At 56.1% G+C, this 24,302-nt stretch overlaps 1 protein-coding gene across 1 annotated transcript in view; it reads right to left on the bottom strand.

Moving 5' to 3' along the window:
- The window catches only part of LOC147094634 (uncharacterized), a 143,728-nt gene extending 133,450 nt beyond the window's left edge, over nt 1–10,278 (bottom strand). The window contains exon 1 of the mRNA XM_085974463.1: nt 10,172–10,278. The gene's annotated coding sequence lies outside the window, so the exon portion shown is untranslated. The remainder of the gene's footprint in view (nt 1–10,171) is intronic.
- Nucleotides 10,279–24,302: the final 14,024 nt, after the last annotated feature.

Here is a 24,302-nt window from a genome sequence, read left to right as displayed (position 1 = left end):
CGATATCTGTTTCTTAAAAAACTCGCACTTGGGGCGATTGGCTCGTAGCTCATGTTCACGTAGTCTAGTGAGCACCTGCTCTAGGTTGGCAAGGTATTCACTGTCATCTTCACCTGTCACTAGGATGTCGTCCAAGTAACACTGAGTCCCCGGAATCCCTTGCAGGACTTGTTCCATCTCTCTTTGCCATATCGCCGGAGCTGATGCTACTCCGAATACCAGTCGATTATACTGGTAAAGACCTTTGTGAGTGTTTATCGTGAGATACTTCCTAGAGGATTCTTCAACCTCCATCTGCAAATATGCTTGTGCTAGGTCAATTTTTGTAAAACGCTTCCCTCCAGATAGTGAGGCGAAAATATCTTCTATCCTTGGGAGAGGATATTGTACTGTGTGAAGGACTGGGTTCACTGTCACCTTGAAGTCCCCACAGATGCGAACCTTCCTTGGCTCCTCAGACTTATTGTTTAACGTTTTCTTCATGACAGGAATGATGGGTGTCGCCCACTCGCTCCAGTCTACCTTAGATAACGTGCCTGCATTCTCCAGATTCTCCAGCTCTGCCTCGACGGCTGGGCGAATTGCATATGGTACCGGTCTTGCTTTGAAAAACTTGGGAATTGCATTCTCCTCTATTTTTATCGAGGCGGTTACGCCTTTAAGAGTGCCCAGTTTTTGTTGAAATACCTCTTTGGCGTCAGCTAAGATTGTTGACAATCGTCCAGGAGTGACGTCGTCATCCTTTTTACCAGCCACCGTCAGTGCCTGAATGGAGTGCCAGTCTAAAATTATCTTTCTGATCCATTCACGTCCCAATAACGGTGGTCCACCTTCTTGCAGAATGTAGAGATACAATTTCCATATTTTCTTGCCGTTGTATTCGACAGGCACCCTTATTTTTCCTCTGGGGTATACATTTTGCCCCGTATACGTCCTCAAGACAATGGATGTCTCTCTCAAGGGTATGTGTGAGAATAGCCGCTCGTAGTCTCGTCGATTCATGACGGTTAGAGCTGATCCTGTATCCAATTCCATTTTGACTTGAGACCCTGCTATCGTGAGGGTGACCCAAATGGTTCAGTGATCCTCTTTTGCGATTACGTTGTGAAGTTTGAGACAGCTTAGTCTCTTGTTCCCGGATTCACTATCGCTCATCTGGTCTTCAGAACTACTGTCCGTCATCTTTTGTACTTTCCTGTACGGTTCCTTAGTAGCCTTTTTATTGTCGTTGGTCTTCTTCCCAGACCTGCAAACTCGTGCAATGTGTCCCATCTTTCCGCATTGCCTGCATATTTTGTCCTTGGACCAGCAGTCCTTCTGGTCATGGTTTGTTCTGCCGCAGCGATAACATTTTGCAAATCCCCGTGTCATTTCGTGGGTGCCGTATTCCTGTGGCTTTTGTTGTATTTCCGCAGCTCCCCTTGCTGCTGCTTCGTACGATACTGCCACGCTGAAAGCCTTATCTAGCGTCAGCTCTTTCTCTGAGAGTAACCTCTTCTGGGTTCCTTCACTCAGGAGTCCACAGACAAATTTGTCCCGTAAGGTATCTGCCAGTCCTGCTCCGAACTGGCAGTGCTTTGATAGCTTGCGTAGTTCCGTAAGGTAATCAGCATTGCTCTCATTTTTATGCTGATTTCTCCTGTGGAATTTAAATCTTTCTGCTATCAGCAGCGGAGTAGGATTTAGGTGTTCCTGTAGGATAGCAACAATTTGGTTAAAACTCTTCGCCTTCGGTTTGGCTGGAGTAATCAGGTCCCGCAATAGGCCGTACGTTCTTGCGCCCATTAAATTTAGCAATACCGATGCCTTTTTCTCATCGGCTATTTCGTTTGCCTCGCAATATACCTCGACTCTTTCCACATACGTGGTCCAGTCTTCTATTGCATTATCGAAGGCAGTGATATCGCCAGTCTTTGGCATCTTGAAAATCTAAGATGGCGCCTCCCGCGCTTTTCCTTCTTCCCCGCCGAGTTAAGATGGCGCCTCCCGCGCTTTCCCGCCGCTGCCGCTGCTGCCAACGCTGTTGCTGGCGATTATATTTATTTTACTATCCTGTAATGGCGACGCCCTATGGTCTTCGCGCCTCCCCGATCGCTGCTGCCAACGCCGCTCTCCACGGTATTTTTATTTTTCTATCGCGCTTCAATATTTGCTCCGTTAATTGAAGAACCATTCCCGTCGTGGAGCGGATCCTCTGGGACACTTCCCTCCCTCTTCTTAGGTCCGAACGCTGCCCCGCTTCGAAGCACCGGCCGCGCCCTGTGTGCTCCACCCTCTCTCTCTCTCTCTTTGCTTCCCGACTCGCTGCCCGGCCCCGTTGCAGAGCCACCCGATCGAGCTCTAGCCCGCCGCAGCCCAGGAAGGATCAGTGCACTACCTGCCACCAGCCCGATTAGCTGGGAAACCACAGACTGGAGAACCAAGCCTGGCTCTCGACAGTCTCTCCTGCAACTTTTCAATTCGATGATTTGGAGGGCGGTTGCCCACGGTCGACGCCCGTTTCTCGAGTTTCTTTGGATTATTTTTTTTTTCTTTCTTCTGGCTCCGACCTTCAATAACGTCGTCTGAGGTGCTGCCGAGTTGCAGGTAAGTTCGTTTCTTACTCGTCGCCAGTATTATGTCCGTGTATAATGGAGACACGGACTGCAGGAGTTGATTATAACAAGTCTTCACTGAATGGAGACAACCTGGAAACTGAAACTACAGAAGCCTGCTAGGGCCTTTTATACAGGGGTGGTCACTGCCGGTACTGCAGTCTGAGACCAGTTATTCCCTTAAAGGTACATACACAACAGTTCAGATGAACAGAAAAGTGACACAGACTCCGGAAGCAAGGAGCTGGGTTGTCTGAAACTACATAAGGTAACCGAAATGGAGGATCACCAGACTATCTGGGTTACACTCAAGATAGACGGAGTCCAAGTGGAAATGGAATTGGACACAGGGTCAGCTCTAACAGTCATAAATCAAAGAGACTACAAGCGGCTATTTTCACACATACCCTTGAAAGCTACAGAGATTGTCTTGAAGACGTATACGGGGCAAAAAGTCTACCCCAAAGGAAAAATAAGGGTGAAAGTGACATATAAAGGTCAGGAAATACCTAAAATGGATATATATGTATTGCCAAATGGAGGACCACCACTGCTAGGACGTGAATGGATCCGGAAGATACATTTAGATTGGCATTCCATACAGGCACTGAAGGTGGAGGCCAAAAAGGATGACGACGTCACACCTGGACGACTGTCAAAAATGCTAACTGACGCAAAAGAAGTGTTCGAGGAGGGACTAGGAACCCTAAAAGGAATAACAGCAACAATTAAAATAGAGGATAATGCAAGCCCAAAGTTTCTGAAGGCCAGACCAGTGCCTTATGCGATCAGACCAGCGGTTGAAGCAGAGCTGGAAGGGTTGGAACATTCAGGAGTACTGTCCAAAGTGGACTGGAGCGAGTGGGCTACACCCATCGTTCCTGTAATGAAGAGGTCGTTGAGTAATACGCCTGGGGAACCAAAGAAGGTCCGCATCTGTGGGGATTTTAAGGTGACAGTGAACCCAGTCCTTCACACGGTGCAATATCCGCTTCCACGAATTGAGGATATTTTCGCCTCGCTATCTGGTGGTAAACGCTTCACCAAAATTGATCTAGCCCAGGCGTACTTGCAAATGGAGGTAGAAGAAGCTTCGAAACATTACCTTACGATCAACACCCATAAAGGTCTCTATAAATACAACCGGCTGGTGTTTGGAGTAGCCTCGGCTCCGGCTATCTGGCAAAGGGCGATGGATCAGGTCCTGCAAGGGATTCCAGGGACCCAGTGTTATTTGGACGACATCTTGGTCACGGGCAAAAATGACGGTGATCACCTCGCTAACTTGGAGAAGGTGCTCACCAGATTAAAGGAATATGGGCTACGAGCTAATCGCCACAAGTGCGAGTTTTTCCAGAAACAGATCTCGTATTGCGGCCATGTCATTGATGAAGAGGGGTTACATAAGTCCCCTGACAAGATAGAGGCAGTAGTCAAGGCTCCAGCACCGGAAAATGTGTCACAACTGAGGTCGTTCCTCGGGCTGGTAAACTACTACCACAAGTTCTTACCAAATTTGTCTACGGTATTACACCCGCTGAACACCCTACTGCAAACAGGGGTACCATGGAAGTGGGATGACGAATGTAGACGAGCTTTCCAGAAGTGTAAAGAATTGATCACATCAAAAGAGGTGTTGGCCCATTTCAACCCAGCACTACCAATTCGTTTGGCATGTGATGCATCACCCTACGGCATTGGAGCGGTGCTGTCGCACAAATTCCCAGACGGGTTGGAGAGGGCATGGGTAGAAGTTCACCTTGCTGACTGACCACCAACCACTTGTCTCCATCTTTAATCCTAAGAAGGGCGTGCCAGTGATGACTGCACAGCGGTTACAAAGATGGTCCCTGTTTCTAGGGGCGAATCAATATGAAATAGAATATAAAGGCACGAAACAGCATGGGAACGCTGATGGGCTATCACGCCTGCCACTGCCTACGGTGGAGGAAGCACCAGCAGTGGACCCTATCGAGATATTTTATTCGTCGGTAATTGAACGATTGCCAGTAACAAACGCGGATATAGAGAAGGAGACCCGCAATGATCCGACACTGTCACGGGTATATGAATTGACGGTGAGGGGATGGCCAACACTTGGCGACTCACTGTTGCCAGCATTCTCACCCAGAAGAGAACAGCTGTCAGTATGCCAGGGGACAGTGATGTGTGGATCCAGAGTGGTGATTCCACCCAAGTTAAGGGAGAGAGTGCTAAAGGAGCTACATGAAGGTCATCTGGGGGGAGTGAAAATGAAAAGCCTTGCTAGGGCTTATGTGTGGTGGCCGGGAATCGATCAACAAATTGAAGACCTAACTAAGAGCTGCTTAGGATGCCAGAAGGCCCAAAATGCACCACCACATGCCCCTCTACACCCATGGGAGTGGCCCTCCTCTCCATGGCAACGGGTGCACATTGATTTCGCTGGTCCATTCATTGACTCAATGTTCTTAATAGCAGTGGATGCTCATTCAAAGTGGCCTGAGGTGATAAAGATGTCTTCAACCACTACAGAGAAAACGATTGCAGTCCTATGGACCATATTTGCCAGAAACGGTTTGCCAGAGCAGATCTGCTCTGATAATGGACCACAGTTTGTGTCCGACGAGTTCCAAAAATTCATGAAAAGGAATGGGGTAAGGCATTTACACATCCACCCCGTATCATCCAGCCACCAATGGATTGGCTGAGAGGTTCGTACGAACCTTTAAGAAGGCGATAAAGGCCATGTGCGATGATGAAATTCCACTACAGCATAAGATGGACAATTTCTTATTAGCCTACCGAAACGCGACACATGCAGTTACCAACCAGACCCTGGCCATGATGTTCTTTAACCGAAGGTTGAGATCTCGTCTGGACTTGCTCAGACCAAATGTGCGAAGAAATGTTGAGGACAAACAATTCCAGCACATCAACGAGAAGCCGACAAGGAGCTTCAATGTAGGGCAACCGGTCTTGGCCCGTGACTATCGAACAGAGAAGTGGCAACCCGGAACGATATGTACAAGGCAGGGGCCATTAATGTACACAGTGGATGTCGGGGAGAACATTGTGAGACGTCACGTCAATCAGATCTTAGCGTCACAGGAAGGCGTCAACCCCATGTCTTGAGTACCTGGGGATGAACCCAACATACCGGTAGCATCTACTTCAGACCCAGTAGCAGTGGAACCCGATGAACTACCCGATGAAAAAGGGTCAGAATCGCCTCTGCACCAAGAACAAGAACCTCCGGAAAGGCGCTATCCCGAAAGGGTCAGGAAGCCGCCCCAAAGACTGAATCTATAAATGGACTTTTGTTATTGAATGTACATGTAAAAATGTAATTGTTATTTGAATATTAAGGGGGTATTATTAATCTAAAAAGGGAGGAATTGTAGTGTATGTGCTTTAAGTCAGAAATACTTTTTACAGCTCCTGTATACTGTAGTACCAGCAGTAACCACACCGGTATATAAGCTGTGCGCATGCCTCTGTACCCCAGTCTAGAGATGACCCTCCTCCAGTAAAGACCTGTTGTTTGTTTATATACAGCATCCGTGTAATTATTTATCCACTGAACCACGGATCTAACATCTTCCTTTTCCCTCAACCGAGGATTCCCCTCTACAGTGGTTGACACGGCCCTCGACCGTGCCCGTTCTATCTCCCGCACTTCTGCCTTCACCCCTTCCCCTCCCTCCCGGAACCATCATAGGGTTCCCCTTGTCCTCACCTTTCACCCCACCAGCCTCCACATTCAACGGATCATCCTCCGCCATTTCCGCCACCTCCAGCGTGATCCCACCACCAAACGCATCTTCCCCTCACCTCCCCTTTCAGCACCCCGAAGGGACTGCTCCCTCCGCGACACGCTGGTCCACTCCTCTATCACCCCCAGCACACCTTCCCCTTCACCCGGCACCTTCCCATGCAAGCGCAGGAGATGCAACACCTGCCCTTATACCTCCCCCCTTCCCACTGTCCAGGGCCCCAAACACCCCTTCCAGGTGAAACAGCGATTTACTTGTACTTCTTGCAATCTAGTATACTGTATTCGCTGCTCACGATGCGGTCTCCTCTACATTGGGGAGACCAAATGCAGACTGGGTGACCGCTTTGCGGAACACCTCCGTTCAGTCCGTAAGGGGGACCCCGAGCTTCCGGTCGCCTGTCATTTCAATTCTTCGCTCCACTCCCACTCGGACCTCACCGTACTCGGGCTCTTGCATTGTTCCACGGAAGCTCAGCGTAAGCTCGAGGAACAGCACCTCATCTTCCGATTAGGCACTTTACAGCCTTCCGGACTCAACATAGAGTTACGTAACAGAAGACAGGAGCAGGAGTAGGCCATTCGGCCCCTCGAGCCTGCTCCGCCATTCAATGAGATCATGGCTGATCATCCAAATTCAGTACCCTGTCCCTGCCTTCTCCCCATATCCCTTGATCCCTTTAGCCTTAAGAAATATATCCAACTCCTTCTTGAATATATTTAATGAACTGGCCTCCACCGTCCTCTGTGGTAGAGAATTCCACAGGTTCACCACTTTCTGGGTGAAGAAATTCCTCCTGATTTCAGTCCTAAATGGCTTACCCCTTATCCTTAGACTGTGACCCCTGGTCCTGGATTCCCCGACCATCGGGAACATCCTTCCTGCATCTAGTCTGTCTAGTCCTGTTAAAATTTTATAAGTTTCAATGAGATCCCCTCTCATTCTTCTGAACTCCAGCGAGTATAAGCCCAGTCGACCCAATCTCTCCTCATATGTCATTCCTGCCATCCCAGGTATCAGTCTGGTGAATCTTCGCTGCACTCCCTCCATGGCAAGAACATCCTTCCTCAGATAAGGCGACCAAAACTGCACACAATACTCCAAGATGTGGTCTCACCAAGGCCCTGTACAACTGCCGCAAGACATCCTTGTTCCTGTACTCAAACCCTCTCGCTACGAAGGCCAACATACCATTTGCCTTCTTAACCGCCTGCTGCACCTGCATGCTTAACTTCAGCGACTGGTGCACAAGGACACCCAGGTCTCGTTGCACTTCCCCATTTCCCAATCTATTGCCGTTCAGATAATAATCTGCCTTCCTGTTTTTGCCACCAAAGTGGATAACCTTGCATTTATCCACATTATACTGCATCTGCCATGCTTCTGCCCAATCACCCAACCTGTCCAAATCCTACTGGTGTTTCTCGGAATCCTCCTCACAGTACACAGGCCCACCCAGCTTTGTGTCGTCTGCAAACTTGGAGATATTACATCTAGTTCCCTCATCTTGATCATTAATATATGTCCCAGCGCAGGTACAGCATGGGTTAGATACAGAGTAAACCTCCCTCTACACTGTCCCATCAATCACTCCCAGGGCAGGTACAGCATGGGTTAGATACAGAGTAAAGCCCCCTCTACACTGTCCCATCCCTTTAGCCTTAAAAAATAGGCTCCCAGGCAGGTACAGCACGGGTTAGATACAGAGTAAACCTCCCTCTACGCTGTCCCATCAAACACTCCCAGGGCAGGTACAGCACGGGTTAGATACAGAGTAAAGCTCCCTCTACACTGTCCCATCCAACACACCCAGGGCAGGTAGAGCACGGGTTAGATACAGAGTAAAGCTCCCTCTACACTGTGCCGTCAAACACTCCCAGGGCAGGTACAGCACGGGTTAGATACAGAGTAAAGCTCCCTCTATACTGTCCCGTCAAACACTCCCAGGGCAGGTACAGCACGGGTTAGATACAGAGTAAAGCTCCCTCTACACTGTCCCATCAAACACTCCCAGGGCAGGTACAGCACGGGTTTGATACAGAGTAAAGCTCCCTCTACACTGTCCCATCCAACACTCCCAGGGCAGGTACAGCGCGGGGTTAGATACAGAGTAAAGCTCCCTCTACACTGTCCCATCACACACTCCCAGGGCAGGTACAGCACGGGGTTAGATACAGAGTAAAGCTCCCTCTAGACTGTCCCATCAAACACTCCCAGGGCAGGTACAGCACGTGGTTAGATACAGAGTAAAGCTCCCTCCACACTGTCCCATCCAACACTCCCAGGGCAGGTACAGCATGGGTTAGATACAGAGTAAAGCTCCCTCTACACTGTCCCATCAAACACTCCCAGGGCAGGTACAGCATGGGTTAGATACAGAGTAAAGCTCCCTCTACACTGTCCCGTCCAACACTCCCAGGGCAGGTACAGCGAGGGGTTAGATACAGAGTAAAGCTCCCTCTACACTGTCCCATCACACACTCCCAGGGCAGGTACAGCACGGGGTTAGATACAGAGTAAAGCTCCCTCTACACTGTCCCATCACACACTCCCAGGGCAGGTACAGCACGGGGTTAGATACAGAGTAAAGCTCCCTCTACACTGTCCCATCAAACACTCCCAGGGCAGGAACAGCACGTGGTTAGATACAGAGTAAAGCTCCCTCTACACTGTCCCATCAAACACTCCCAGGGCAGGTACAGCACGGGTTAGATACAGAGTAAAGCTCCCTCTACACTGTCTCATCAGACACTCCCAGGGCAGGTACAGCATGGGCTAGATACAGAGTAAAGTTCCCTCTACACTGTCCCATCACACACTCACAGGGCAGGTACAGCACAGGTTAGATACAGAGTAAAGCTCCCTCTACACTGTCCCATCAAACGCTCCCAGGGCAGGTACAGCACGGGTTAGATACAGAGTAAAGCTCCTTCTCACTGTCCCATCAAACACTCTCAGGGCAGGTACAGCACAGGGTTAGATACAGAGTAAAGCTCCCTCTACACTGTCTCATCAAACACTCCCAGGGCAGGTACAGCACGGGTTAGATACAGAGTAAAGCTCCCTCTACACCGTCCCATTAAACGCTCCCAGGGCAGGTACAGCACGGGTTAGATACAGAGTAAAGCTCCCTCTACACTGTCCCATTAAACACTCCCAGGGCAGGTACAGCACGGGTTAGATACAGAGTAAAGCTCCCTCTACACCGTCCCATTAAACGCTCCCAGGGCAGGTACAGCACGGGTTAGATACAGAGTAAAGCTCCTTCTCACTGTCCCATCAAACACTCTCAGGGCAGGTACAGCACAGGGTTAGATACAGAGTAAAGCTCCCTCTACACTGTCTCATCAAACACTCCCAGGGCAGGTACAGCACGGGTTAGATACAGAGTAAAGCTCCCTCTACACTGTCCCATCAAATACTCCCAGTGCAGGTACAGCACGGGTTAGATACAGAGTAAAGCTCCCTCTACACCGTCCCATTAAACGCTCCCAGGGCAGGTACAGCACGGGTTAGATACAGAGTAAAGCTCCCTCTACACTGTCCCATCAAATACTCCCAGTGCAGGTACAGCACGGGTTAGATACAGAGTAAAGCTCCCTCTACACTGTCCCATTAAACACTCCCAGGGCAGGTACAGCACGGGTTAGATACAGAGTAAAGCTCCCTCTACACCGTCCCATTAAACACTCCCAGGGCAGGTACAGCACGGGTTAGATACAGAGTAAAGCTCCCTCTACACTGTCCCATCAAACACTCCCAGGACAGTGATTGAGCCTGGGCCCTGTTACTCACAAGGCCACGTTTAGGCTTCTGACTTACTTGTCGAAGCTGTGGCTGCTTGCTTGCCAAGTCCTCCATTGGACAAACCTTTGTGTAGTTTGCATTTGTTTAGGGAGTTGATGATATAGGTCATGGAAACATTTCTCAAAAGCTGCCTTGTGGCTGGGTGCACAGGCGTACGATGTCAGAATGGGGCAGTTACATCACAGAGCAGGTCCCTCACATACGAAACTTAGTGTCTTCCCCACCCCCACCCCCACACAGAGGCACAGAGACAAAGAGAGGGGTAGAGAGACAGAGAGAGAGACAGAGAGAGAGACAGAGAGAGAGGGACAGAGAGAGAGAGACAGAGAGAGAGACAGAGAGAGAGGGAGAGAGAGAGAGAGAGAGAGACAGAGAGAGAGAGAGAGACAGAGAGAGAGAGAGAGAGAGAGAGACAGAGAGAGAGAGAGAGAGAGAGACAGAGAGAGAGACAGAGAGAGAGAGACAGAGAGAGAGAGAGAGAGAGACAGAGAGAGAGACAGAGAGACAGAGAGAGACAGAGAGAGAGAGACAGAGAGAGAGAGAGAAGAGAGAGAGAGAGAGACAGAGAGAGAGAGAGAGACAGAGAGAGACAGAGAGAGAGACTAAGACAGACACAGATATGGAAACACTCATATACAGAGACGCTCCCCGGGGTACGGGTCCCCATGGGCACCGACTCTCCCCGGGGTACGGGTCCCCACGGGCACCGACTCCCTCCGGGATATGGGTCCCCACGGGCACCGACTCTCCCCCGCTACGGGTCCCCACGGGTACCGACTCTCCCCGGGGTACGGATCCCTGCGGGCACCGACTCTCCCCGGGGTACGGGTCCCCACGGGCACCGACTCTCCCCGGGGTACGGGTCCCCGTGGGTGCCGACTCTCCCCGGGGTACGGGTCCCCGTGGGCGCCCACTCTCCCCGGGGTACGGGTCCCCGCGGGCACCGACTCTCCCCGGGGTACGGGTCCCCGTGGGCGCCGACTCTCCCCCTGGTACGGGTCCCCACGGGCGCCGACTCTCCCCAGGGTACAGGTCCCCACGGGCACCGACTCTCCCCGGGGTACGGGACCCCACGGGCGCCGACTCTCCCCGGGGTACGGGTCCCCACGGGCGCCGACTCTCCCCCTGGTATGGGTCCCCACGGGCGCCGACTCTCCCCGGGGTACAGGTTCCCACGGGCACCGACTCTCCCCGGGGTACGGGTCCCCACGGGCGCCGACTCTCCCCGGGGTACGGGTCCCCACGGGCGCTGACTCTCCCCGGGGTACGGGTTCCCGCGGGCACCGACTCCCCCGGGGTACGGGTCCCCGCGGGCACCGACTCTCCCCGGGGTACGGGTCCCCGTGGGCGCCGACTCTCCCCCTGGTACGGGTCCCCACGGGCGCCGACTCTCCCCGGGGTACAGGTCCCGACGGGCACCGACTCTCCCCGGTGTACGGGTCCCCACGGGCGCCGACTCTCCCCGGGGTACGGGTTCCCGCGGGCACCGACTCTCCCCGGGGTACGGGTCCCCACGGGCGCCGACTCTCCCCGGGGTATGGGTTCCCGCGGGCACCGACTCTCCCCGGGGTACGGGTCCCCGCGGGCACCGACTCTCCCCGGGGTATGGGTCCCCACGGGCACCGACTCTCCCCGGGGTACGGGTCCCCGTGGGCGCCGACTCTCCCCGGGGTACAGGTTCCCACGGGCACCGACTCTCCCCGGGGTACGGGTCCCCACGGGCACCGACTCTCCCCGGGGTACGGGTCCCCACGGGCGCTGACTCTCCCCGGGGTACGGGTTCCCGCGGGCACCGACTCTCCCCGGGGTACGGGTCCCCGCGGGCACCGACTCTCCCCGGGGTACGGGTCCCCGCGGGCACCGACTCTCCCCGGGGTACGGGTCCCCGTGGGCGCCGACTCTCCCCCTGGTACGGGTCCCCACGGGCGCCGACTCTCCCCGGGGTACGGGTCCCCACGGGCGCCGACTCTCCCCGGGGTACGGGTCCCCACGGGCGCCGACTCTCCCCGGGGTACGGGTTCCCGCGGGCACCGACTCTCCCCGGGGTACGGGTCCCCGCGGGCACCGACTCTCCCCGGGGTACGGGTCCCCACGGGCACCGACTCTCCCCGGGGTACGGGTCCCCGTGGGCACCGACTCTCCCCGGGGTATGGGTCCCCACGGGCGCCGACACTCCCCGGGGTACGGGTTCCCGCGGGCACCGACTCTCCCCGGGGTACGGGTCCCCGCGGGCGCCGACTCTCCCCGGGGTACGGGTCCCCACGGGCACCGACTCTCCCCGGGGTACAGGTCCCCACGGGCGCCGACTCTCCCCGGGGTATGGGTCCCCGCGGGCGCCGACTCTCCCCGGGGTACGGGTTCCCGCGGGCACCGACTCTCCCCGGGGTACGGGTCCCCCGCGGGCACCGACTCTCCCCGGGGTACGGGTCCCCACGGGCACCGACTCTCCCCGGGGTACGGGTCCCTGTGGGCGCCGACTCTCCCCCGGGTACGGGTCCCCACGGGCGCTGACTCTCCCCGGGGTACAGGTCCCCACGGGCACCGACTCTCCCCGGGGTACGGGGCCCCACGGGCGCCGGCTCTCCCCGGGGTACGGGTCCCCGCGGGCACCGACTCTCCCCGGGGTACGGGTCCCCGCGGGCTCCGACTCTCCCCGGGGTACGGGTCCCCACGGGCACCGACTCTCCCCGGGGTATGGGACCCCGCGGGCACCGACTCTCCCCGGGGTACGGGTCCCCGTGGGCGCCGACTCTCCCCCTGGTACGGGTCCCCACGGGCGCCGACTCTCCCCGGGGTACGGGTCCCCACGGGCGCCGACTCTCCCCGGGGTACGGGTCCCCACGGGCGCCGACTCTCCCCGGGGTACGGGTTCCCGCGGGCACCGACTCTCCCCGGGGTACGGGTCCCCGCGGGCACCGACTCTCCCCGGGGTACGGGTCCCCACGGGCACCGACTCTCCCCGGGGTACGGGTCCCCGTGGGCACCGACTCTCCCCGGGGTATGGGTCCCCACGGGCGCCGACACTCCCCGGGGTACGGGTTCCCGCGGGCACCGACTCTCCCCGGGGTACGGGTCCCCGCGGGCGCCGACTCTCCCCGGGGTACGGGTCCCCGTGGGCGCCGACTCTCCCCCTGGTACGGGTCCCCACGGGCGCCGACTCTCCCCGGGGTACAGGTCCCCACGGGCACCGACTCTCCCCGGGGTACAGGTCCCCACGGGCGCCGACTCTCCCCGGGGTATGGGTCCCCGCGGGCGCCGACTCTCCCCGGGGTACGGGTTCCCGCGGGCACCGACTCTCCCCGGGGTACGGGTCCCCGCGGGCACCGACTCTCCCCGGGGTACGGGTCCCCACGGGCACCGACTCTCCCCGGGGTACGGGTCCCTGTGGGCGCCGACTCTCCCCCGGGTACGGGTCCCCACGGGCGCTGACTCTCCCCGGGGTACAGGTCCCCACGGGCACCGACTCTCCCCGGGGTACGGGGCCCCACGGGCGCCGGCTCTCCCCGGGGTACGGGTCCCCGCGGGCACCGACTCTCCCCGGGGTACGGGTCCCCGCGGGCTCCGACTCTCCCCGGGGTACGGGTCCCCACGGGCACCGACTCTCCCCGGGGTATGGGACCCCACGGGCACCAACTCTCCCCGGGGTACAGGTCCCCACGGGCACCGACTCTCCCCCGGGGTACGGGTCCCCACGGGCACCGACTCTCCCCGGGGTACGGGTCCCCACGGGCACCGGCTCTCCCCGGGGTACGGGTCCCCATGGGCACCGACTCTCCCCGGGGTACGGGTCCCCGTGGGCGCCGACTCTCCCCGGGGTACGGGTCCCCGTGGGCGCCCAATCTCCCCGGGGTACGGGTCCCCACGGGCGCCGACTCTCCCCGGGGTACGGGTCCCCGTGGGCGCCGACTCTCCCCCGGGTACGGGTCCCCACGGGCGCCGACTCTCCCCGGGGTATGGCACCCCACGGGCACCAACTCTCCCCGGGGTACAGGTCCCCACGGGCACCGACTCTCCCCCGGGGTACGTGTCCCCACGGGCACCGACTCTCCCCGGGGTACGGGTCCCCACGGGCACCGGCTCTCCCCAGGGTACGGGTCCCCACGGGCACCGACTCTCCCCGGGGTACGGGTCCCCGTGGGCGCCGACTCTCCCCGGGGTACGGGTCCCCGTGGGCGCCCAATCTCCCCGGGGTACGGGTCCCCACGGGCACCGACTCTCCCCGGGGTACGGGTCCCCGCGGGCACCGACTGTCCCCGGGGTACGGGTCCCCACGGGCACCGACTCTCCCCGTGGTACGGGTCCCCACGGGCATCGACTCTCCCCGGGGTACGGTTCCCTGCGGGCACCGACTCTCCCGGGGTACGGGTCCCCGTGGGCGCCAGCTCTCCCCGGGGTATGGGACCCCACGGGCACCAACTCTCCCCGGGGTACAGGTCCCCACGGGCACCGACTCTCCCCCGGGGTACGGGTCCCCACGGGCACCGACTCTCCCCGGGGTACGGGTCCCCACGGGCACCGGCTCTCCCCGGGGTACGGGTCCCCACGGGCACCGACTCTCCCCGGGGTACGGGTCCCCGTGGGCGCCGACTCTCCCCGGGGTACGGGTCCCCGTGGGCGCCCAATCTCCCCGGGGTACGGGTCCCCACGGGCGCCGACTCTCCCCGGGGTACGGGTCCCCGTGGGCGCCGACTCTCCCCCGGGTACGGGTCCCCACGGGCGCCGACTCTCCCCGGGGTATGGCACCCCACGGGCACCAACTCTCCCCGGGGTACAGGTCCCCACGGGCACCGACTCTCCCCGGGGTACGGGTCCCCACGAGCACCGGCTCTCCCCGGGGTACGGGTCCCCACGGGCACCGACTCTCCCCGGGGTACGGGTCCCCGTGGGCGCCGACTCTCCCCGGGGTACGGGTCCCCGTGGGCGCCCAATCTCCCCGGGGTACGGGTCCCCACGGGCACCGACTCTCCCCGGGGTACGGGTCCCCGCGGGCACCGACTGTCCCCGGGGTACGGGTCCCCACGGGCACCGACTCTCCCCGGGGTACGGTTCCCTGCGGGCACCGACTCTCCCGGGGTACGGGTCCCCGTGGGCGCCAGCTCTCATAGAAACATAGAAAAATAGGAGCAGGAGTCGGCCATTCGGCCCTTCGAGCCTGCTCCGCTATTCAATATGATCATGGCTGATCCTCTATCTCAATATTCCCGCTCTCTCCCCATACCCCTTGATGCCTTTTGTGTCTAGAAATCTATCTATCTCTTTCTTTAATATATTCAGTGACTTGGCCTCCACAGCCTTCTGTGGTAGAGAATTCCACAGGTTCACCACCCTCTGAGTGAAGAAGTTTCTCCTCATCTCAGTCCTAAATGTCCTACCCCGTATCCTGAGACTGTGACCCCTCGTTCTAGACCCCCCAGCTAGGGGAAACATCCTCCCTGCATCCAGTCTGTCTAACCCTGTCAGAATTTTATACATTTCAATGAGATCCCCTCTCATTCTTCTGAACTCTAGTGAATACAGGCCTAGTCGACCCAATCTCTCCTCATACGACAGTCCTGCCATCCCAGGAATCAGTCTGGTGAACCTTCGCTGCACTCCCTCTATGGCAAGTGTATCCTTTCTTAGGTAAGGAGACCCAAACTGCACACAGTACTCCAGGTGTGGTCTCACCAAGGCCCTGTATAACTGTAGTAAGACATCCTTGCTCCTGTACTCAAATCCTCTTGCAATGAAGGCCAACATACCATTTGCCTTCCTAACTGCTTGCTGCACCTGCATGTTTGTTTTCAGTGACTGGTGTACAAGGACACCCAGGTCCCTTTGTACATCAGCATTTCCCAATCGAGCACCATTTAAATAATACTCTGCCTTTCTGTTTTTTCTACCGAAGTGGATAACTTCACATTTATCCACGTTATACTGCATCTGCCATGTATTTGCCCACTCACTCAACTTGTCTAAATCACCTTGAAGCCTCTTTGCATCCTCCTCACAACTCACAAACCCACCTAGTTTCGTGTCATCAGCAAACTTGGAAATATTTCATTTGGTTCCGTCAGCCAAATCATTGATATATATTGTGAATAGCTGAGGCCCAAACACTGATCCCTGCGGTACCCCACTAGTCACCGCCTGCCACCCCGAGAAAGACCCATTTATTCCTACTCTGTTTCCTGTCTGTTAACCAATTTTCAATCCATGCCAGTGTGGCAGAGCCACTGAGGGACTCTGATCAACTGTACATAATTCCCTTTAACGATGTGTTAGCTGCAGACTAAATCTGTACCATTATATAAGAACATAAGAACATAAGAAATAGGAGCAGGAGTAGGCCAATTGGCCCCTCGAGCCTGCTCCGCCATTCAATAAGATCATGGCTGATCTGATCCTAACCGCCAATCCACTATCACAGGACTATCTCCTGAATCTAACAGAATTAGACACACGAAACAGGAGCAGGATCAGGCTACATGGGCCCGCTCCGCTACCCACAGGGCCATGACCGATCCGAACCTAGACTCATGTCCAAATTCCTGCCCGCTCCCCGTAACCCTTAATTCCCTTTTCTTCTAGGAAACTGTCTATTTCTGTTTTAAATTTATGTAATGTATATACTGTTCGCATGTACAGTGCGCGGTCCCTTTAAGAGCGCGGGCAAATGCGATGACATCATGCCGCTAATCACGTGATCACCCAAACACAGGAAAAACGTCATGACGTCATGACGCCATCCACGGGACCGCCCAGGCAGTCCTCGTGGAGCCTCCGACCTGTTAAGACCTGTATTCATAGTTCTCTTGCCTCAATCTGTTTAAACTCGTTAGTTTGACATTAAAACCTTTTTGATTGATTGCCTGCGTCGAACTCAATCTCTAGATAGGAATTTGACCATTCCTACATTGGTGACCCCGACTTTTGTGAACTGATTTCGCAAAAGGAACACAGCATGGAGGCAAACACCGTTTCGTTGAAGCTGCCGCAGTTCTGGGAGCAACAAGCGACCTCGTGGTTCATCCAAGTTGAAGCCCAGTTCGCCCTGAGAGGCATCGTTGAGGATCAGACCCGATACTTATACGTGGTCTCTGCACTCGACGGCTCTACCGCCTCGCGGATCGTCAGTCTTCTCGAGAACCCCCCATCGGACCGCAAGTATGAGACCCTCAAGGCGCGGTTGCTACAGGTTTTCGGGCTCACGAAATCAGAGCGCGCCCGTCGGCTGCTCGCTATGCCCGGGGTCGGGGACTCCAAACCTTCCGAGCTGATGAGCCAAATGCTCACACTCCTCGGCTCCGAACCGGAATGCTTTCTCTTCAGAGAGTTATTCCTCAGCCAATTACCGGAGCAAGTGCAAGCGGCCTTGGCGAGATCCGAGGTCGAAGACTGCGCAGCGTTCGCTGCCGAGGCTGACAAAATATTCGCAGTTACGCAACAGTACTGCGCTGCCACGAGGCGCCCATCCCCCAACAGACGCCGCCCCAGCTCCTCAGCCCGCGGGGTTGTGCTTCTACCACGCGCGGTTTGGCGCGAAGGCGAGATGTTGCCGCCGTCCCTGCAGCTTCTCTCAAAAAAAAACAACTCCGTCCAATGAAGAACGGGTCTAATGGGTGCCCCGCGACCGCGATGGCGATCGGCAATGCAGGCAAGCTGCTCTTCATCACAGACACCCTCTCCGGTCGTCGGTTCCTGTGCGTCACCGGAACGCAGTGCAGCATCCTACCCGCATCAGCGCCTGATGTACAGGCTGGGAGGCACGGCCCCCCCCCTCGAAGCGGCTAATGGCGGAGCTATTTGGACCTTCGGCAGACGGCGGGTCCAGGTGTGCTTCGGCGCCCAGCGGTTTTTCTGGGAATTCGTTACGGCCAAGGTTTCACAGGCCATTCTCGGTGCAGATTGCCTGTGCGCCAACGGCCTCCTGGTCGATGTAAGGAACCGACAGCTGATCAACGCGGCCACGTTTCACTCTATCCCTTGCCACCGTAGTAACACCATGTCGCGCACCATCTCCTGCGCTTTCCCGATTCTGAATGAGTTCGCTCGCCTGCTAGGCGAATTTCCAGACCTGACCAGGCCCACGTTCTCCTCCACGGCCACGAAACATGGTGTGGAACACCACATCACCACCACCGGCCTCCCCGGTCCACGCGTGGGCCCGGCGCCTCAAACCTGGCAAGCTAGCGGTCGCGAAGGTGGAGTTCGCAACAATGGAACGCTTAGGGATTATTCGCAGGTCGAATAGTCCCTGGTCTTCGCCTCTTCACATCGTACCGAAACCTGGCGGCGGATGGCGGCCCTGCGGCGACTATCGGCGCCTAAACGACGCCACCGCTACTGATCGATACCCGATCCCCCACATCCAGGATTTCTCTGCCCATTTGGCAGGAAACACCGTTTTTTCCAAGGTTGCCCTCATCCGAGGCTACCACCAGGTCCCGGTGCACCCGCAAGACGTCCCGAAGACCGCAGTCATCACCCCTTTCGGTCTCTTCAAATTTTTATGGGTGCCGTTTGGGTTGAAGAACGCCGCCCAGGCTTTCCAGCGCCTCATGGACTCCGTGCTGCGGGACCTCAAGTTCCTTTTCGTCTACTTAGACGATATCCTCATTGCCAGTCCTAATAAGGAGGAACACATCTCTCACCTACGCACCCTCTTTCGACGCCTCAGCCAACACGGCCTGATTATCAACCCAGCCAAGTGTCAGTTTGGTCTGCACCAAATTGATTTCCTGGGACATCGCATTACCTCGGAGGGAGCGGTTCCTTTGCAAGCGAAGGTAGAGGCGGTGACATCCTTTCCACGCCCGCAGAACATAAAGGCCCTGCAGGAGTTCCTCGGCATGGTAAACTTTTACCACCGTTTCGTGCCTAAGGCAGCATTGCTCATGCAGCCCCTGTACGAGGCCCTCAAGGGCAAGTCTGGCAAGGATCCGGTGGGCTGGACGGTTGACATGGACCGGGCATTCACCGACACCAAGAGCGCCTTAGCCAACGCGACCATGCTGGCGCACCCGCTACCAGGAGCCACCATCGCCCTCACCACCGACGCGTCAGATTACGCAATCGGCGCCGTTCAGGAGCAGTGGGTAAACAGGACGTGGCAGCCGTTGGCATTCTTCAGCCGTCAACTGCGGCGTAACGAGCGGGCGTACAGTACTTTCGACAGGGAGTTACTAGCCCTTTTTCTGGCCATCCGCCATTTCCGGTTCTTGTTGGAAGGACGCCCTTTCACCGCCTTCGTCGACCATAAGCCACTGACCTTTGCCATGGGCAAGACCGCCGAACCGTGGTCATCTCGACAACAACGTCAGCTGACATACATCTCCGAATTTACCACAGATATTCAGCATGTGGCCGGTAAAGACAACCTGGTGGCAGATTGCCTCTCCCTCGCGACCGTGCATGCGGTCCAGCTGGGCATCGACTACGCCCTCATGGCAGCGGTCCAAGTCTCAGACCCAGAAGTGCAGGTTTACCGCACCAACACCACTAGCCTCCAGTTGGCTGACGTCAGGTTCCATTCAGCTGGTACCACGTTGCTGTGTGATGTCTCCATTCAGGACCCTCGCCCTATTGTGCCGGTCGCCTGGCGCCGCAAGGTGTTTGACGCCATACATGGGTTGTCACACCCAGGAATGAAGGCTTCTCAGAAGCTAATGTCATCTAAGTTCGTTTGGCGGAGCATGCATAAAGATGTCCGCGACTGGGCCAACACCTGCGTGGTCTGCCAAAAGGCCAAGGTACAGCGCCACATCAAGGCTCCATTGGCCACCTATGCAGTTCCTGAGCGTCGGTTTGACCACGTTAATGTGGACCTGGTAGGACCACTTCCACCTTCCCATGGTTTCACGCACATCCTGACCATAGTAGATCGCACCACCAGATGGCCGGAGGCAGTTCCCCTGTCATCTACTACTTCGGCGGACGTGGCCAGGGCGTTCATCTCTTCATGGGTCGCCCATTTTGGAGTGCCTGCTGACATCTCTTTGGACCGGGGACCGCAGTTTTCCTCCGAGCTCTGGAATGCGGTGGCTCAACAACTCGGTGTCAAGTTACACCGCACCACAGCCTACCACCCACAAGCAAACGGTCTGTGCGAACGTTTTCACAGATCGCTTAAGGCCGCACTGAGGGCCAGCCTCCAAGACGCTGGATGGGCAGACAAGCTGCCGTGGGTCATGTTGGGCCTTCGCACGGCCCCCCAAGGAAGATCTTCGCTCTTCCGCGGCAGAGCTCATTTATGGTCAGCCGCTGCGAGTGCCAGGGGATTTCCTGCCAACGCCATGGTCCACCTCACGCCAGCTTATCAGCCACCAGGAAGCAGCCAGATGTTTCGCGCCGGTTCCCACATCGCATCACGGGTTTCAGGGCTCTCACGTTCCAGCAGATCTGAAACAAGCCGACTACATGTTCATCCACCACGATGCTCACCGGGATCCGCTCAAGGCCCCGTACACTGGTCCTTTCCGCGTGTTAGAGGCAGGAGACAAAACCTTCAAGGTGGATGTCGGTGGTAAACCGGACCACATTTCGGTCGACCGTTTGAAGCCAGCACACCTGGACCTTGACCGTCCCGTCGAGACCGCACAGCCACCGAGACGAGGTCGGCCGCCCACCGTCGTCACGCCAGAACAAGTGCAACCACCCGCCAGACTGCCTGCCGTCCAACAGCTTCCACTTCGAGAATACCAGAGTCGTTCTGACAGGCTTGTCAGACCCCCTCACCGTTTGACTTTTTCCGTTAAAGACAATTCTGGGGGGGGCGCATGTGGCAGAGCCACTGAGGGACTCTGAACAACTGTACATAATTCCCTTTAACGAGGTGTTAGCTACAGACTAAATCTGTACCATTGTATATACTGTTTGCATGTACAGTGCGCGGTCCCTTTAAGAGCGCGGGCAAACGCGATGACGTCATGCCGCTAATCACGTGATCACCCAAACGCGGGAAAAACGTCATGACGTCATGACGCCATCCACGGGACCACCCAGGCAGTCCTCGTGGAGCCTCCGACCTGTTAAGACCTGTATTCATAGTTCTCTTGCATCCATCTGTTTAAACTCATTAGTTTGACATTAAAAACCTTTTTGATTGATTGCCTGCGTCGAACTCAATCTCTAGATAGGAATTTGACCATTCCTACACCTTCTGAAAATCCAAATACACCACATCCACTGGTTCCCCCTTATCTATTCTACCAGTTACATCCTCAAAAAACTCCAGTAGGTTTGTCAAACACGATTTCCCTTTCATTAATCCATGTTGACTTTGTCTAATCCCGTTGATATTTTCTAAGTGTTCTGTTATCACATCCTTTATAATAGACTCTAGCATTTTCCCTACTACTGATGTTAGGCTAACTGGTCTATAGTTCCCTGTTTTCTCTCTCCCTCCTTTTTTAAATAGTGGGGTTACATTTGCCACCCTCCAATCTGTAGGAACTGTTCCATAATCTATAGAATTTTGGAAGATGACAACCAATGCATCCACTATTTCCATGGCTACCTCTTTTAGTACTCTGGGATGCAGATTATCAGGCCCTGGGGATTTATCAGCTTTCAGTCTCATTAATTTCTCCAGCACTATGTTTTTACTAATACTAATTTCCTTTAATTCCTCCTTCTCACTAGACCCTTGGTTCCCTAGCATTTCTGGGAAGTTATTTGTGTCCTACTCCGTGAAGACAGAACCAAAGTATTTGTTTAATTGCTCTGCCATTTCCTGTTCCCCATTATAAATTATTCCGTTTCTGACTGTAAGGGACCTACATTTGTCTTCAGGCGATGACTCTCCCCGGGGTACGGGTCCTTCTTCTTAGGCAGTCCCTCGGAACCGAGGATGACTTGCTTCCACATTAAAAATGAGTTCGCAGGTGACTGATGAGTCCAATGCGGGACCTGCAGTCTCTGTCACAGGTGGGGCAGACAGTGGTTGAAGGGGCGGGTGGGTGGGGTGCTTCGGTTGACGTGCGCTCCTTGCACTGCCTGCGCTTGGCTTCCGCTTGCTCCCGGCGAAGAGACTCGAGGTGTTCGGCGCCTTCCCGGATGCTTCTCCTCCACTTTGTGCGGTCTTGGGCCAGGGATTCCCAGGTGTCCGTGGGGGATGTTACACTTTTTCAAGGAGGCTTTGAGGGTGTCCTTGAAGCATTTCCTCTGCCCACCTGGGGCTCTCTTGCCGTGTCGGAGCTCCGAGTAGAGCGCTTGTTTTGGGAGTCTCGTATTGGGCATGCGGACAATGTGACCCGTCCATCGGAGCTGATCGAGCGTGGTCAAAGCTTCGATGCTGGGGATGTTGGCCTGAGCAAGAACACTGACGTTGGTGCGCCTATCCTGCCAATGGATTTGCAGGATCTTGCGGAGGCAGCGTTGGTGGTACCTCTCCAGTGCGTTGAGGTGCCTGCTGTACATGGTCCATGTCTCTGAGGCATACAGCAGGGCGGGTATCACTGCTGCTCTGTAGACCATGAGCTTAGTGCTGGGTTTGAGGTCCTGGTCTTCAAACACTCTCTTCCTCAGGCGACCGAAGGCTGCACTGGCACACTGAAGGCGGTGTTGGACTTCGTCGTCGATGTCTGTCTTTGTTGACAGTAGGCTCCCGAGGTATGGAAAGTGGTCCACGTTGTCCAAGGCCTTGTCGTGGATTTTGATAATCGGGGGGCAGCACTGTGTGGTGGGGGCAGGTTGGTAGAGGATCTTTGTCTTACGGATGTTTAGTGTAAGGCCCATGCTCTCGTGCGATGGTTTGGAGTTCGACCTTCGAGTGAGCGCAGACGCAAGCGTCGTCTATACACTGTAATTCGACGACAGAGGATGGGACGACCTTGGATCTGGACTGGAGGCGACGGAGGTTGAACAGTTTCCCGTTTGTTCTGTAAATTAGCTCCACTCCAGCGGGGAGCTTACTGAGGGTGAGATGGAGCATTGCAGCAAGGAAGATTGAGAAGAGCGTTGGTGTGATGACACAGCCTTGCTTGACCCCGGTCCGTACGTGAATTGGTACGGGTCCCCGCGGATGCCGACTCTCCCCAGGGTACAGGTCCCCACGGGCACCGACTCTCCCCGGGGTACGGGTCCCCGCGGGCACCGACTCTCCCCGGGGTACAGGTCCCCACGGGCACCGACTCTCCCCGGGGTACGGGTCCCCACGGGCACCGACTCTCCCCGGGGTACGGGTCCCCGCGGGCACCGACTCTCCCCGGGGTACGGGTCCCCACGGGCACCGACTCTCCCCGGGGTACGGGTCCCCGCGGGCACCGACTCTCCCCGGGGTACGGGTCCCCACGGGCACGACTCTCCCCGGGGTACGGGTCCTCACGGGCGCCAACTCTCCCCAGGGTACAGGTCCCCACAGGCACCGACTCTCCCCGGGGTACGAGACCCACTGTTATAAAAGCGTGCGTAAACTTGTCACGCTGTAATTACAGCCTCCTGCCATGGGGGGGACGAAGGGGGGGCGCGCGTTTCCGCGTGAAACGTTTACATAGGCTGCTCTCATTATAAATGTGGCGCTAGGAATTTGTAAGTTGATGATTATTAAATGATAGAGGTTGTGGTGAGAAATCTCCAAAATCTCCCCTTGGATCCTCAACAGCTGCGTTGCCAGCTTGTGCTCAGGCCAGGCGCTGGCCTGGGAGGTCAGTCTGGATTCCCACTCCGGACCATCTTGCCCCCTCTCTCCATTGTTGATCCTTGTTCCGTGTGTGCGGGCAGGCGGCGGCCATCTTTCATGCCGGCAGCACCTTTTTTTTTGTGAAGAATTTCCTACTTTTTATTGGTTTGAGGACGGATTTTTTGTGCTCAAGTCTCATCCAATCGATTTATTAATGAAAGTAAAACCCTCCCGGCCCAACGAACCGATTGCTTTGGGCCCCAGTGACTGACTGAGAAGCAGGCAGCGGCCGCCATGGTTGATACTGGCAAGCAAGCAGGCCCCCGGTGGCCATCGTTGCTACTGGCAAGTCTGGTTTGATTCTCCACTGTGCTATTTCTTTGAGGTTTTTATTGGTCATTGGGAGTGGCATTGGAGTCTAGAGAGACATTGGTAGTCTTTAGGAGGTGGAGGGGCTATTTTTTTTGGAAGGGGGGCTCAAACGCTTTTTTTATTAAATGGGGGGAACTTTTATGTCGGGAGTGGGAATGGGGACGGATTTGAGTG

This window comes from Somniosus microcephalus, unplaced genomic scaffold (genome assembly GCF_052327205.1).
Source record: "Somniosus microcephalus isolate GS21.2 unplaced genomic scaffold, FLI_Smic_1.0 unresolved_chr1, whole genome shotgun sequence".
Taxonomy (NCBI): domain Eukaryota; kingdom Metazoa; phylum Chordata; class Chondrichthyes; order Squaliformes; family Somniosidae; genus Somniosus; species Somniosus microcephalus.
The sequence above is the reverse complement of the archived record's forward strand: the minus strand, read 5'-3'. Positions and strand labels throughout refer to the sequence as shown.